Raw genomic sequence first — 13,912 nt, 5'->3', positions numbered from 1 at the left:
TGTCCGAGGGGTTATTAATGGGGAAGAACATCCTATAAAAACCCCTCCCCCACTTACCACCACCACGCACATGGCCACCATGATGTCACCAACCTCGTCACTGAGATAAAAATATAGGTCACAACCTGGAAAAGTTCCCCCGAGTGACACCTGAATGAAAAACTCAATGTCACAATGACAATATTCAAGTTGAAGGAAGCTTTATTGGCATATCAGAAAACACAGAACAGCCAAAGCACTTTGTACAAGGTGGTACTTCCATAAAAGTCATTTGTACGTCAATTACTCATCCTATATTAACGAGAATTTAGGTGTGTGTGTGTGTGTGTGTGGTCCACAAAGGCTAAAATCCAGAAGTGTTATAGTGAGGGTATCTTTCAAAGCATTAATCCAACCTTTATAGAAATCTCAATATCTACTAGTGCAAAATTCAAAGCACAATTTATGCTAATTGCTATTTCTGTGTTCAAATAACATTTGTAATTGAATATGTTGGAGCTGCAGAAATATCCCTAGGGTACAAATCATATTCTGAAAACTTTAAACAGATGTGGTTCTGATCCTCCTAATTTAATCCACGGGTTATGAGAATTATGATTCTTAAAAGGTTCGATTTGGTATCGCTTAATTAAAGAACAATACTTTAGTTTTCCAAATCATGCAGTAAGTCGTTTGGAAGTCATGTGTTTGGAAAGTAGTGGGAATTAAAGACCGTTAAGATTATACTGCAAGAGTTGTGTGAAGGTTTAATGGATGGTTTTGTTTTTGCTGCCGTGCGGCCAACACACTTCCATTCATCATTCATCTGGATTCAGAAATACAAATGTCGATGCAACAAAACAAAATGGAAATCCTGATGGAAACACCACTTTGGCTGCAGGATTAAAAAAAAGCACAAACAGATTCTTTTTTTACTGATATTGCATCAGCGATCTCACTGTCTCTGAAAGATATCCAACGAATCACGGGGGGGATTTAAGGGGGGGTTAGGAGGGATTTGTACCACTGCTTAGCTGCAATGTACACTAGATATTTAAATTATAATGTGTTTTCATCTCTGGTTTAAATTAGTCTAGTTTTTTTTAACAAACACTTTTAACCAGACTTTACATTTCTATTTGTTTTCTCAGAATTTACTGAATTCTAGTTTTTCTGATTTCTGACTTTTCTCAGAATTTTTTGGCTAATTTTATAGTTTTGTTGGACTAAAAACTGACATTTTAGATCCTTAAAATGTCAGAAATTGTCATCCAAAATAACCTCCAAAACGACCCAGAAACACCCAAATGTCTAGAATTCAAGACAACACCTTCTGTGTTTGCAGATTTCCTTGAAATGTATTTAAGGGTCTTCCTGTAATCACTTCCTCCTTCCTCTAAACGCTGCAACTCTCTTTACTGGACAGGAAGGGGTTAAACTGCTATAGCTGGAACGGTGAAATCTGAGAAGTGAGAAGAGAGGGAGATGTCTGGGGGGGTCAAAGAGGAAGACCCCGATGCTCCCCTTTTACCCTCTCCTCCTCTCTGACAGCTCCTACTTCCTGTTTCCTGTCTGCAGACGCCTCTCCTCGTTAACACAGAGTCCATTTCACCTGCCGCATTTTCTCTTTTGCTTATTTTTTATACCCTCGTACGTTTCAGGAGGACAGTTTTAACGGTTACACCGCTCCAGACGGGGTGCTTTCCCTCCCGGTGTTAAAGCTCAGCGGTAAGCGTTTCCCACTTCCTGTGCAGTGCTGAATCAGCCTCCAAGAATGTACGAGCCTGACTCACACTTCCTCCTGGATATGACACAGCTTCCTCTCCGCCGCTGCCAACTGATTCCTCCTCCCACCCTCCTCCACCCATCTTCCTTTCACTCCCAGCACCGCCCACTCACCCCTGCTTCCTCTCACAGTTAAAGGCTCAGTGGAATAAGTGAGTCCCAGCTCCGTGTGTGTGTGTGTGTTTGTGCATGTTTGCTGAAAGACAGAACATTGACCGAGGAGGGATAAGTCATCGAGCGTCTGAGTCATTCCAATTTAATTTGGATGCTTCAGTCGGGAGCAGAACAGATGGGTCTCTGTTGGAGCGCGCAGCAGGTCACACACTGGCCTCCTGAGCAGGTGAACTGCAGGTCAGCACTTATTCAACGTAGTTACTGAAAGCCCTGCAAAGCACTGAGGATGATCAGCAACTAACTGATCGAATTATTGAAACTCGAAGTGGACTTCCGAGGGCAGACTTCAGTGAAGGTTGTCTTTAAATTAGATAATGTGAGCAGTTCCTAAAAAAGGACCGTGACACACTTTTCCACCCCAAAGATATCGGGTAGTTTTTCCGCAATAAGGCTGAGAAACAAACCATCCAAAGTATGAAAATGGTTCAGAACACAAGGGTAAAAACAACTTACTGAAAGTAGGGTAAAATGTTGAGGATTATCTGCAAAAACTGATCAAATGATAAAACTATAAAAGGGTTTCTATCCAATCCCAATCAATCCCATCAATAAATATATGAAAAGCAGCATGAACACATTTGGACTAAAAGCAAATGTAAAACATGAGAAAATAAAACCATTCTTAAAGCCAGGGACTGAAAACCCTCATGATGTAAAACCAACTAGCTGCAAACACACGGGGGAATAAGAGGGTCTTTAAATGAGATTTAATTGCCAAACCATTAAGGGCTTTGTAAGCAAACAATAAAACTAATTCTGCAGGATAGAATTTTGGAAATGTTGTTCATACGAAGATAAATAATGGTGCGATATCCTCCAAAGCTGTATCAGTTCTTGCTTACCTAACGCTTCACTTTTCCATCAAACGGCATTACATTTTGACTTATTCCTCAGTAATCCTGCTGCAAATCAGACGAACCGGGCCATCAATAATTGTGTCTTCTGTAAATAGCATGAAATATTCAGGGTCAGTTTGAAATTTGACAGAGCTTAAAATATAAACATCCATGAAATATATAAATATATGATATAGTGGTTGTTTCTTTTACATTTGACAGCATTTACCCAGTTTCTGTAGGGACTGTGTCTTCTTCCAAAAAGGATGAAGCCCTTCAGTCTTTGACATGAACCATTGGAAAAGCTTTTAGCGCTGAACTCATTCATCTCCATTGTGTCGAGCTTCAGCAGAAATCTCAACAGATGGACGTCTCAAAACTAACTTGAATAAAAACCCAAACTATCTGCAGACTAAGTGAGACAGTGTGATTATTCTTCCGTAATGTGTGTGAACTCACACTGATCTGTACAGAAAGGCTTCCTGCCACGGGGTCCGACAGGAGACCTCGTTTGCTCTCATTAAAACGTGCAGCGTGTAAATGTGTGGACCGCTGAAACTCTGAGAAGTCAGGAAAAATCAATGGAGGGTTTTAATTTAACACATTCAGCTCAGAGCCGCAGAACATGAGCAAAATGTTGTGCCAGAATAAAAGACCCCAGAGTAACAGCACCGGAGGACGGGAAGGAAAGCTGGCAACTAAAAGATGTTAAATTACTACAAAACAAAATGCATTTGGGCAAACCAAGTCCCCTTTGAACTAAAATAAATGTGTATTCAGGGATCATGCAGGCGAGGCGGAGTTGATAATAAAAGGGTGAAAAACCAAGGATCAAACGAGTGAACAGCGCGCTTTAATATGGACTAATCTGACGAGGGGACGGAGAGCGGAGGGAGGCGCTCAGGTGGGGAAGGAGGTGATTAGCGGGATAAACTCAGGACTAATGAGCCGGATTCAGAACAGGAGGGTAGACGGGACAGCAGGAAACAAAGGAGGGAGGGCTTTAAACAAAGTGGACAACTCTAAAGGTCTGAGGGCTTCGGGACCGGACTGGTGCTGGTCTCAAATCAAATACTCAACCCGATGCAAAGTATGGCAAAATCAACGCTGGTCTTTACCTGAGGACATTGCATTTCAGTGCTTCTACTTGAATAATTGCATTTTATAGTACATATATTTCTAGTAGTGTACCTTTGACTATAAAACTCTTCTTAGTTAGATACCTGATGAGATACATGACTGTACTGCAAATATTTCCAGCGTTTCACAAAGTAAAAGGTTCGTAAATTGGCCCCACATTGAAGACGTTTGAATGCTCCTTTGTGTATAAAGTACTTACAAAACGAGACAATATCATATTCTATAATAATATAATAGCCATTATGCATTCTGAGCAGTATTTGTACTTTTACTTCAGTTAAGAATCTGAGCACTTCTACAACCTCTGGGCGAAATACACAAACATCCAGGTGAGGAACCCTAAACACTTCTCACACTCCGTAATCCCCATCTTGGATGAGTAAGGCTATCAGCTGCTTTAATACAAAGTCAAGTTAAACATTTATTGTTGTTGTTGTTGTTGTTGTTCAGGGTTGATTGAAGAGTCTATGGTGTCTGTAACGTTGCTATAGGTAGCTTACGAAGCTCTTCACCTGGTCAATGCACAATGCCCGTGGGCGAAAACGTACAAGTGTTAACAGTGAACTACAAACTCATCCCCAAACAAACTACTGTGAAACTTTATTCAAACTAAACCAAACTTGAAAAACCAAACTTGACCGATGATCTCAGGGTTATTGTTTGTCTTTGACCATTTTATTTTTTTGGTTACCTGTAAAGATGATTTGATTATCATTATCATTATTATTAATTAATCATTATTATTACTATTATTAATTAATTATTATCATCATCATCATCATTTAATTAATTGTTATTATTATTAATTATTTATATTATTATTAATTAATTATTTGTATTATTATTAATTTATTATTACTATTATTAATTTATTATTATTAATAAATTATTACTATTATTAATTTATTATTATTAATAAATTATTACTATTATTAATTTGTTATTATCATCATTATTATTTAATTATTTTTATTCTTATTATTGCTATTAATTAATTAATTATTTGTATTATTATTATCATTATTAGTATTATTTATTTGTATTATTATTAATAATTAATTATTTGTATTATTAATAATAATTAATTATTTGTATTATTATTATTATTTATTTGTATTATTATTTATTATTTGTATTATTATTTATTATTTGTATTATTATTTACTTACAAAGAGATTCATTTGATTTATTTTTTAAAACTAGGGAAATATCACGCCCGCTGACGACACCGTGAACTGAACTCTGTAGGACTTTCGATTTGCAATGTTTGTTAGAGGGGGCAGGACTGGAGAGCTTTCATGCTTCTTCTTGTCCCTATTCAACAGGAACTTTATTATTTATACTTTGTAACGCGTTCAATAAATTGGCTTGCATGGAGTCTAAGCAGCACTTGTTGCCCCTCTCAGCTTTACTCCACTTGAATATTCCTGAAAGCTGAGGACGACATGCAAAGATTCAAGGCTGCAGAATAAGTACTGTAAATACAAAGGTTTAATCCCACTCTGCTCCGAGAATACAACACACAATAAACTAAACATATAAAGGAATAAAGACATACAATAACATGGTGCAGGAAGGAGTGCAAGGACAGGGGAGGAATATACAGAAGGTAAAAGTCATCCTTTCAGCGACTTCTTGTTTACAAAGGACAAAGAGTCTCAAAGCTGATTCTATGGAATATCCGGATCAGGGTAATAACGCGTACGGCTGTGTAACGCTTTCCTCTTGTAAAAGGTGTTGAACACACTATGAGAAGGTCAGATTTGTAGAGTGCAGACTTAGAGTTGATCTCAGTATTTAAAGCCATGGATCTGGAGATCTGGATTTAGATGAGACGACTCTTTTAGTTCCCATTTTGTGGCCCAGATTTAGCTGCGTTGGCCCTGCTTTTATACAGCCTATGAGTAAGTTGTTAAAGGGCTATGATATTGTTTCCCTACAAGTTGTGTGCTGCTCCAGAAAACACTTAAAGGGAGTCTGTGGAAATGTGCTGAGGAGATTCAAAAGCCTTCACATATTTATATCGTCTACAGTTCAGTGTTTTCCTTTGAGCTTTGTCCTCATGCATTGACTTATTTCTGACTATCTGTCCAGGAGAACTTTGGAGAACAACTGTTTGCAAAAAATACAGGACAAGCTGGTCAGAATAATTTAAAACATCACAATATTTAAGACCAAATACATCAAGCTGGATACCGTGCTGATTTGTAGGGTTTGACCATTGATGCGCTGAAAGACACATTTACATTTTGATGAAACATCCTCAGTACGGCGGAACAGTCTGTACGGCTGCACGACATTTTCTCTTGTTGCACATGCTCTAATTCTTCAACAAATAAGAAGATAAAAAATATATGAAAATAAATTAAATATTTCATTCATCATAAGAATTCAAAATAGAATGAATATAAACTTTAATTAAAATAAGAAACATAAGAAATTAAAATGTCCACTAGAAAATAAAATACATGTTAAATATTATGAAAAATACAATAAAATAAAGGCATATGTGTGTGTGTGTGTGTGTGTGTGTGTGTGTAAAGCGTCCAATTAAAGATCAAACATCTGATAATATACAGATTTAATATAAAATGTGTATATTGTACTATAATATGAAACTGGTATATTTAAATGTACACATTGGATAAAGGACTCCTCTCTCTGCGACCTCTGACCTCCTTTCAGCCGCATCAGTGAAATTAGGCCACTCTCCAACTACTCGAGTGTGAAGCCGCTCTTTCCTCCGAGCACGGTGGAAAGTTTACCCTGTGACCGAGGTGTGCTGCTGCTGTGCTGATGATGCAAACATCCAACACACACATCCACACACACACGCACGCATTCACCTGACGTCACGTGTGACAGGTGCCTCCCTGGATACAGCAGGACCTGAGGCAGTAAAGGTGTGTGTGTGTGTGTGTGTGTGTGTGTGTGTGTGTGTGTGTGGGAACGACTTGTATGCGGTGTTTACACATAACAGTGCGTTGAGAGTGTGTATCACGCGTCAGGGGAGCGGGGAAACAGAGAGCCAGTGATGTCACGCCGCCAAAACGGAAGGGAAAAGGTTGCGCAATACCTGCGTCACTGTGCACCGGGACAACGGGAGGAGGGGTGAGGGAGGAGAGGTGGGGGGTGGGTGGGGGTTAACCTCTAAACAACATCTGTCCCACGGAGCCGCTGCGAGTGACTGATCCTGCATTAAGAGGTGGAAAGCACCGAGCTGTCCGGCGGGTAACGTGACGACTGCTGGAGCCACTTCAGATGACCAAATATTGTGGTGTGAGAGGAAGGAAGGAACACACACGCACGCACGCGCGCGCGCGCGCGCGCGCGCGCGCGCACACACACACACACACACACACACACACACACACACACACACACACACACACACACACACACACACACACACACACACACACACACACACACACACACACACACACACACACACACACACACACACACACACACACACACACACACACACACACACACACACACACACACACACACACACACACACACACACTTTTCCCCCTGTCCTGTAGTGTCTTATATAGGTTTTAGTGCATGTAAATGGTCTGTAAAGGCTAAAATCCCTCTGTTTCCTCCAGATCTTCCAGGTGCCCCCCAAAAAATATGATTTCATCCGATGGATAGACGAGGCGCTACCCAGAAAAGGCGTCTTAAAGCCGGGTAGCTAATCAGCGGGGAGATCTGGACAGGTGAAATATCGTGATGAGATTGTGTTCAGTCAACAGATGAGAGATAAAAGTCTTCCCTTCACATCTGCTGGAGTTTCCCTCGGTGCCCAGAGGAGGGGCAGCTGTCAGAAAGGACGTTACTTTATGACTCAACAAACAGAAATACACCTGATTCTCCTCGCCGGCCACTCACAGAATAATTGGTAACACCTTTATTTAGGAAGGTCATGTCTGTAATGCATTTAAAGCCCATTCATAAAGACATGACAATGAATTTAAGAGGCTTTAGAATAATTGTTATTTTTGCAAATGCTCTAATTTTGAATTAAAGTATATACAAATAGATTAAAGTAAAAATTTAATTAAAATATTTATTTAAACATAAGAAAATAAAATGAACAATAAAACATAAAATACATTTGATAAAAATGTTGAATATTGAAAATAAATACAATAAAATAAAGATATATATAAGTTAAAGTAAAACATCCAATAAATATAAGTTTAATATAATATAAAATCTGTACTAAAATATGAAACAGGTATATTTCAGTTTGGATAACCAGATTTATTGAGAGTTATTATATTAGATATTATGTCTAAACCCCCACCCCTCATCCTTTATACCTCTATGGCAGAGAGAACAGCTGGTGAATCAAAGTTTAAAATAAAAACCTTGTGAATAAAATGTATTATGAAATATTTTCCCCACTTAATAATAAAACTGTTTTATAAAATCATTTAAATGAATGTGCTTTTTTATCACAGGCCTATAAATATCCCTGTTTTGAGTTTCCTCCTTCAGCAAGTTATCGTTACTCATCACTTATTTGCAGCGCTGAACTTTCCCCCGGTTTATTTTGAACACTTTCCATATATTCTTGGCCCCTAAGTGTGACAAAGTGAGTCGCCGGCGCCGCAGTGGGCAGATGTGACCACCGAATCCGCTCAGCATCATGAAGCGTCAGACGGCTGGAGCTCCGAGGACGCAGTGACTCAAACACAACACGGGAGAGGTGTGGATCAACGCCCGTTTAGCAAAGACTTCCTAAAAAACACTTCCGTTTAATATTGACCTGTCTTAGTCGGTTCTCTCAGGAGACTTGTTCTGATGTAACCACACCACCAAGAACACACAGATGAATGTCAGTGTTTGGTGATTAAAGACACTAAAGGAATTAAATACTTACATTAGAATTATAATCCTGAGTAGAAGTACGCAGTAGCATAACATGGAAATACTCTTTAGCTGAATAACAAAAAGATTGTCACCTTTAAGAATTAGTTTTCATTTGCAGATGGAAGAAGAGCGGACAGCATTTGTGCACACTGCCACCGTGTGGACCCCCTCCAACCTCAGAGCGTCACTACAACCAACAGAGGGGGGAGTAGAAGTACTCAGATCTAGAGTAAAGTAGAAGTACTCAGGTCTTGTACTTGAGTAAAGTAGAAGTACTCAGGTCTTGTACTTGAGTAAAGTAGAAGTACTCAGATCTTGTACTTGAGTAAAGTAGAAGTACTAAGGTCTTGTACTTGAGTCTTGTACTTGAGTAAGTAGAAGTACTCAGATCTTGTACTTGAGTAAAGTAGAAGTACTCAGGTCTTGTTCTTGAGTAAAGTAGAAGTACTCAGATCTTGTACTTGAGTAAAGTAGAAGTACTCAGGTCTTGTTCTTGAGTAAAGTAGAAGTACTAAGGTCTTGTACTTGAGTAAAGTAGAAGTACTCAGGTCTTGTTCTTGAGTAAAGTAGAAGTACTCAGGTCTTGTACTTGAGTAAAGTAGAAGTACTCAGGTCTTGTTCTTGAGTAAAGTAGAAGTACTCAGGTCTTGTACTTGAGTAAAGTAGAAGTACTCAGGTCTTGTACTTGAGTAAAGTAGAAGTACTCAGGTCTTGTACTTGAGTAAAGTAGAAGTACTCAGGTCTTGTACTTGAGTAAAGTAGAAGTACTCAGGTCTTGTACTTGAGTAAAGTAGAAGTACTCAGATCTTGTACTTGAGTAAAGTAGAAGTACTCAGATCTTGTTCTTCAGTAAAGTAGAAGTACTCAGGTCTTGTACTTGAGTAAAGTAGAAGTACTCAGGTCTTGTACTTGAGTAAAGTAGAAGTACCAGAGTGTAGGAATACTCTGTCACAGTGAAAGTATTCTAAATGTTCCTCCAGTGAAAGTAGAAAGTACTCTCCTCTAAATGTTCTTAAAGTAGTGACAGTAAAAGTAGTCATTGTCTGATTGGTCCATTTCAGAATAATATCTCTGATATGTTTTATAATGATTGATCATTAAAGTGTTCTCAGAGCTGGTAAAGGTGCAGCTAGTTTGAATGCTTTGTATACTGCAGGGTAGCTGCTGGATTTACTGCAGGTGAACTACAGTCTGATTTAAGGGCTGATTATATTTACCATCATTACTCCTAATCTGCCTAGCAACTAAAGGGATTAAATACATGAAGTGGAGTAAAAGTACACCATTTACCTCTAAAGTACAGTACTTGAGTAAATCTACTTCCCACCTCAGGTTGTATTTACAGAAGCTGTGTGACCACAAACCACCACGGACAGGAAGAGCTGCAGAAAAACTTCCCCGGGTTCCGGCCCCGGCCCATTTTTAAAAAGTGATTCATATCAAACTCTTGTAAAACTTCATTTATAAAACAGGAAATGATATTTTTATCTAAAACCACACAGCGGTCTTCAATCACAATCTGATGGTTCATATATACCAGAGGAATAATGGGTGTGGTGGCTCCATTTGAAAGTGTGAGACAAAAAGAGTAATACAAATATTTCCAATTGGTTTAAATTAAAGTAAGAATGTGCAAAAAAGATATTTAGAAAATAAATTAAATAAAGGATTTAAATAAACGTCAAAAGTAAAAATGTCAGATAAAATAAGACGGTAAAGTACAATGGTGCACATTGTTCCACAATAAACATGGTGACTGTAGTAAATACATATTAACTGCACAGTTTTAAAGCATATTAGTATTATCTATGTGCGTGTCAGTGAAGATGTCTCTCAGTTTTCTGTTAAATAATCAGACAGTTTGATCTGAAGGAAAAAGTTTGGTGGTAATCGGTGATGAACGTGTGGAAGTGAAGGCTAAGTATTGGGTTAAAAGTAAAAGTGTCAAAAGAAGAGGAGACGGGATAAATCCTGTCATCATCTCTTCCGCAGAAAACCATCTCTTGATTTATTGACAGATATAAAAATCATGGCTTGAATATCTGACATATAGGCAGCGCTTCAAAATGAAGTTTATCTTTTAGATCATTTCATTTCCACGATGCACATTGCAATAATGCGTCCTCTAGATGGAAATATTCAAAAGCATGCATGTGATGGATGCAACGACCTTAGATGCACTGCATGTGCCTTAAAAAAAGGAGGGAAACATCGCAGTGATTCACCTCCTCTGTAGCATTCAACATCACACACACCTCAGTGAGTGTTGTGTGTGTGTGTGTGTGTGCGTGTGTGTGTGTGTGCGTGCGTGCGTGATCACAAAACTCTGATGAAGTTAACCCGATGCTTCCTGTGACTCAGATGCTAAGCGCTCACACTCATCCCGCAGGAATCTGGGGGATTCTGGGGGAGCAAACTGATGGAAGGTTCTGAAATCTGAATGGGGGAGTGGAGCATCCTCCGTCTCCTCCTGAGAAAAAGGTGGAGAAGACATGCGATGTACATCCGGCTCCAGCGGTTTGATAAGGTGGACTTTAGACAGCCTGCAGACCATGTGTGCCTCTCTCTTCAGTATCTCTGAATGATCAGATAAAGAAGTTTGAATGAAAGTAGTTTTGCTCGACTAAAAGCACAAACAAGTTGCTCTGAGGAGTATAAAGAAGTCCTGAAGCGGAGGAAGAGGAGATGGATCTGAGAGGAAGATCATTCCTAAAGGAGCTTTGTATTGAAATGACTTCCTTTAGATGAGAAATGCAGTCATTAGGTGGGAAGTAATTCAATATGTTTACCCAAAAACTTGCAAATAATTTGTAGGATTTTAATTTAGGAGTTTGAATTTGGAAATATTGTATTTTCTGCTGCATTCCTTAATTTAAACGTTACGATTCCCCGTGGCTGACATCAAATGTCTTGTATCTTGAAATGCTCGGTTTTAAAAACAGGACTTTTTTATTTTTTTGCAACTTATTTACATGAAAAAAGCAGAAGATTCTCAATTAGGAATTAAGGTTTGGAGCATCACACTTCAAGTCATAACCTGAACACTCTCTGAAGAGTGCTTGAAGTTTCATATTCCTATTTTTGCCTGGTCTCCGTGTATACCAATAACTGTATATCCTCAACTATGTAACGCACACTCAAGTAACATACCTGTTTGTTTTCAGGACACAGCAAGCTTTCATAACATGTATGCAGCAGGGATGTCACATGAATGCATGAAAAGTCGGTGGAACAAAAAGACAACAAAAAACTAAATCGGAAAAACACAGAAATGTCTTCAAACAAAAAGCAGATCTGGTCATTTATTATCTGAATTAATTAAAGGTGTGACGTGGCTATAAATGGATTGATTTTGACCCATAATTAGCAACAAAGCTCATGAATATACTCCAAATTAATTATTCGTTGACTATAATCCAATTGAGAAATTGTACAGGATGATTTGAGGTTAAGACCAACTGGACTTTGTGCTTTTACTTTGAAAAACACATGAAAATGAACACATGCAGCTCTGAAACTTAAATATTGCAGAGTATTGGTGGCATTCAGTTTCAATTCAGGGCTTGTCAGTATTTTTCCAGGATTTTAATCTGGTGCTTCACATGGACTGTATAAATAACGCAGAACTTCCGCAGGACATGAGTCACTGTCTTTGGTTACTCACGTCGGGACTTTTCACACTTAATAATTTCATGAATGGATTCCTGAAATTCTGATATCTCTGTTCATCTGTTGTTTGGCATTATCCCTTGTGTGTCTGTTTACACACCCTGCACACACACACACACACACACACACACTTTGAGGTCGTGAGGAGTTGAAACGGTTGTGCTGTGTTAATCATCCGGCGATAAAAGCAGCCTTTGGGTCGCATGCATGTCGCCAGGGCGAAAGGCACCGAGTCGTGCTGAGTCACCGGAAGCCTAAAAAGCGGACTGGAGACCAGCAGCTGCAGCACTGATGCAAAGAAACCCCCCAGTTAAATCGGGGAAATGTAAGAAACCTCGGGGAGAGTAACAGAGGAGGATCCCTCCCTCAGGACGGACAGACGTGCAATAGATGTAAATTAAAAGGCAATATTTTAAAGTTTGATTTATTGAGTAAAACTGCAAAACCTTTTTCTAAGTGATGTGCAAAACGTTCACAAACATGACCAGTAATCATGGCTGCACAATTTGGAAAAAAGGACCAATAACTCACTCATTTTAAACTCATTTACATGCATTAGAACAAAGGAGTAGAGGAGCTTAACGCGGAAGCAACAGTTTCATTATGAAGTATTTATTTAGGATGCTGATTAATAACTGTTGTAACATTTTTTATTTGTACTTAAAAAGCTTCTTCGAGCATTTTGTGAATTATTATTAATGGTTTTTGTTTCAAATATTCTTCCTAAGGTCCATAAATAACATTTAAACATCATAGTCACAAATAAACACAACTGAAGGAAATGAAAGTCTTCTATACTTTAGGTTTTGGGTATTTATGGCTTCAGTTTGGAAAACTACTGACTAACTTTAACAAATATACACGCTTCAAGGGAACGGATATTTAGTGGAAACCATTTCTTATTTTCTGTGCAAAGCGATATACATTTTGTGAACAGCTGTTCCTCCTGAGGGGCACACAAAAGATATGGCAATAACACAACACTTGTTTTAACAATAAAATCAACAAAACCACTTTTTAAAATCATATTCTTTACTGGAGCGCATCAATGTGAAATAATTATTCAAATGCGTGCTACGACTTTGCCCGACAGAAATCCTCACAATTTAATCATTATTGCATATTTGTTTGTGTGAATTAGCTGCAGCTGCAGCTGTAACGCACATAGGTAAATAAAACAACCTCTGTGTCAAAGACACGTGCACAGGAAAGGTTGCATGTGCAAAGATAGTTTCCATAGCATGAATGTAAAGTGACGCACTTCAAAAAGTACTTCCACCTCTGCTTTCCACACCACATCTATAGAATAGTGTGTGCTTTATTCTCACATAAATGCTCCTTTGATAAGCCTTTTTCCTTCTGTGAAATGTATGCAACTTATCCTCTTTATATTTTGCGTATTTACGGATGTTACGCTCCTTTTTTTACTCTCAAAATTACTA

This window comes from Eleginops maclovinus, chromosome 7 (assembly GCF_036324505.1).
Source record: "Eleginops maclovinus isolate JMC-PN-2008 ecotype Puerto Natales chromosome 7, JC_Emac_rtc_rv5, whole genome shotgun sequence".
In the NCBI taxonomy this organism is placed as follows: Eukaryota; Metazoa; Chordata; class Actinopteri; order Perciformes; family Eleginopidae; genus Eleginops; species Eleginops maclovinus.
Note: the sequence above shows the minus strand (reverse complement) of the source record.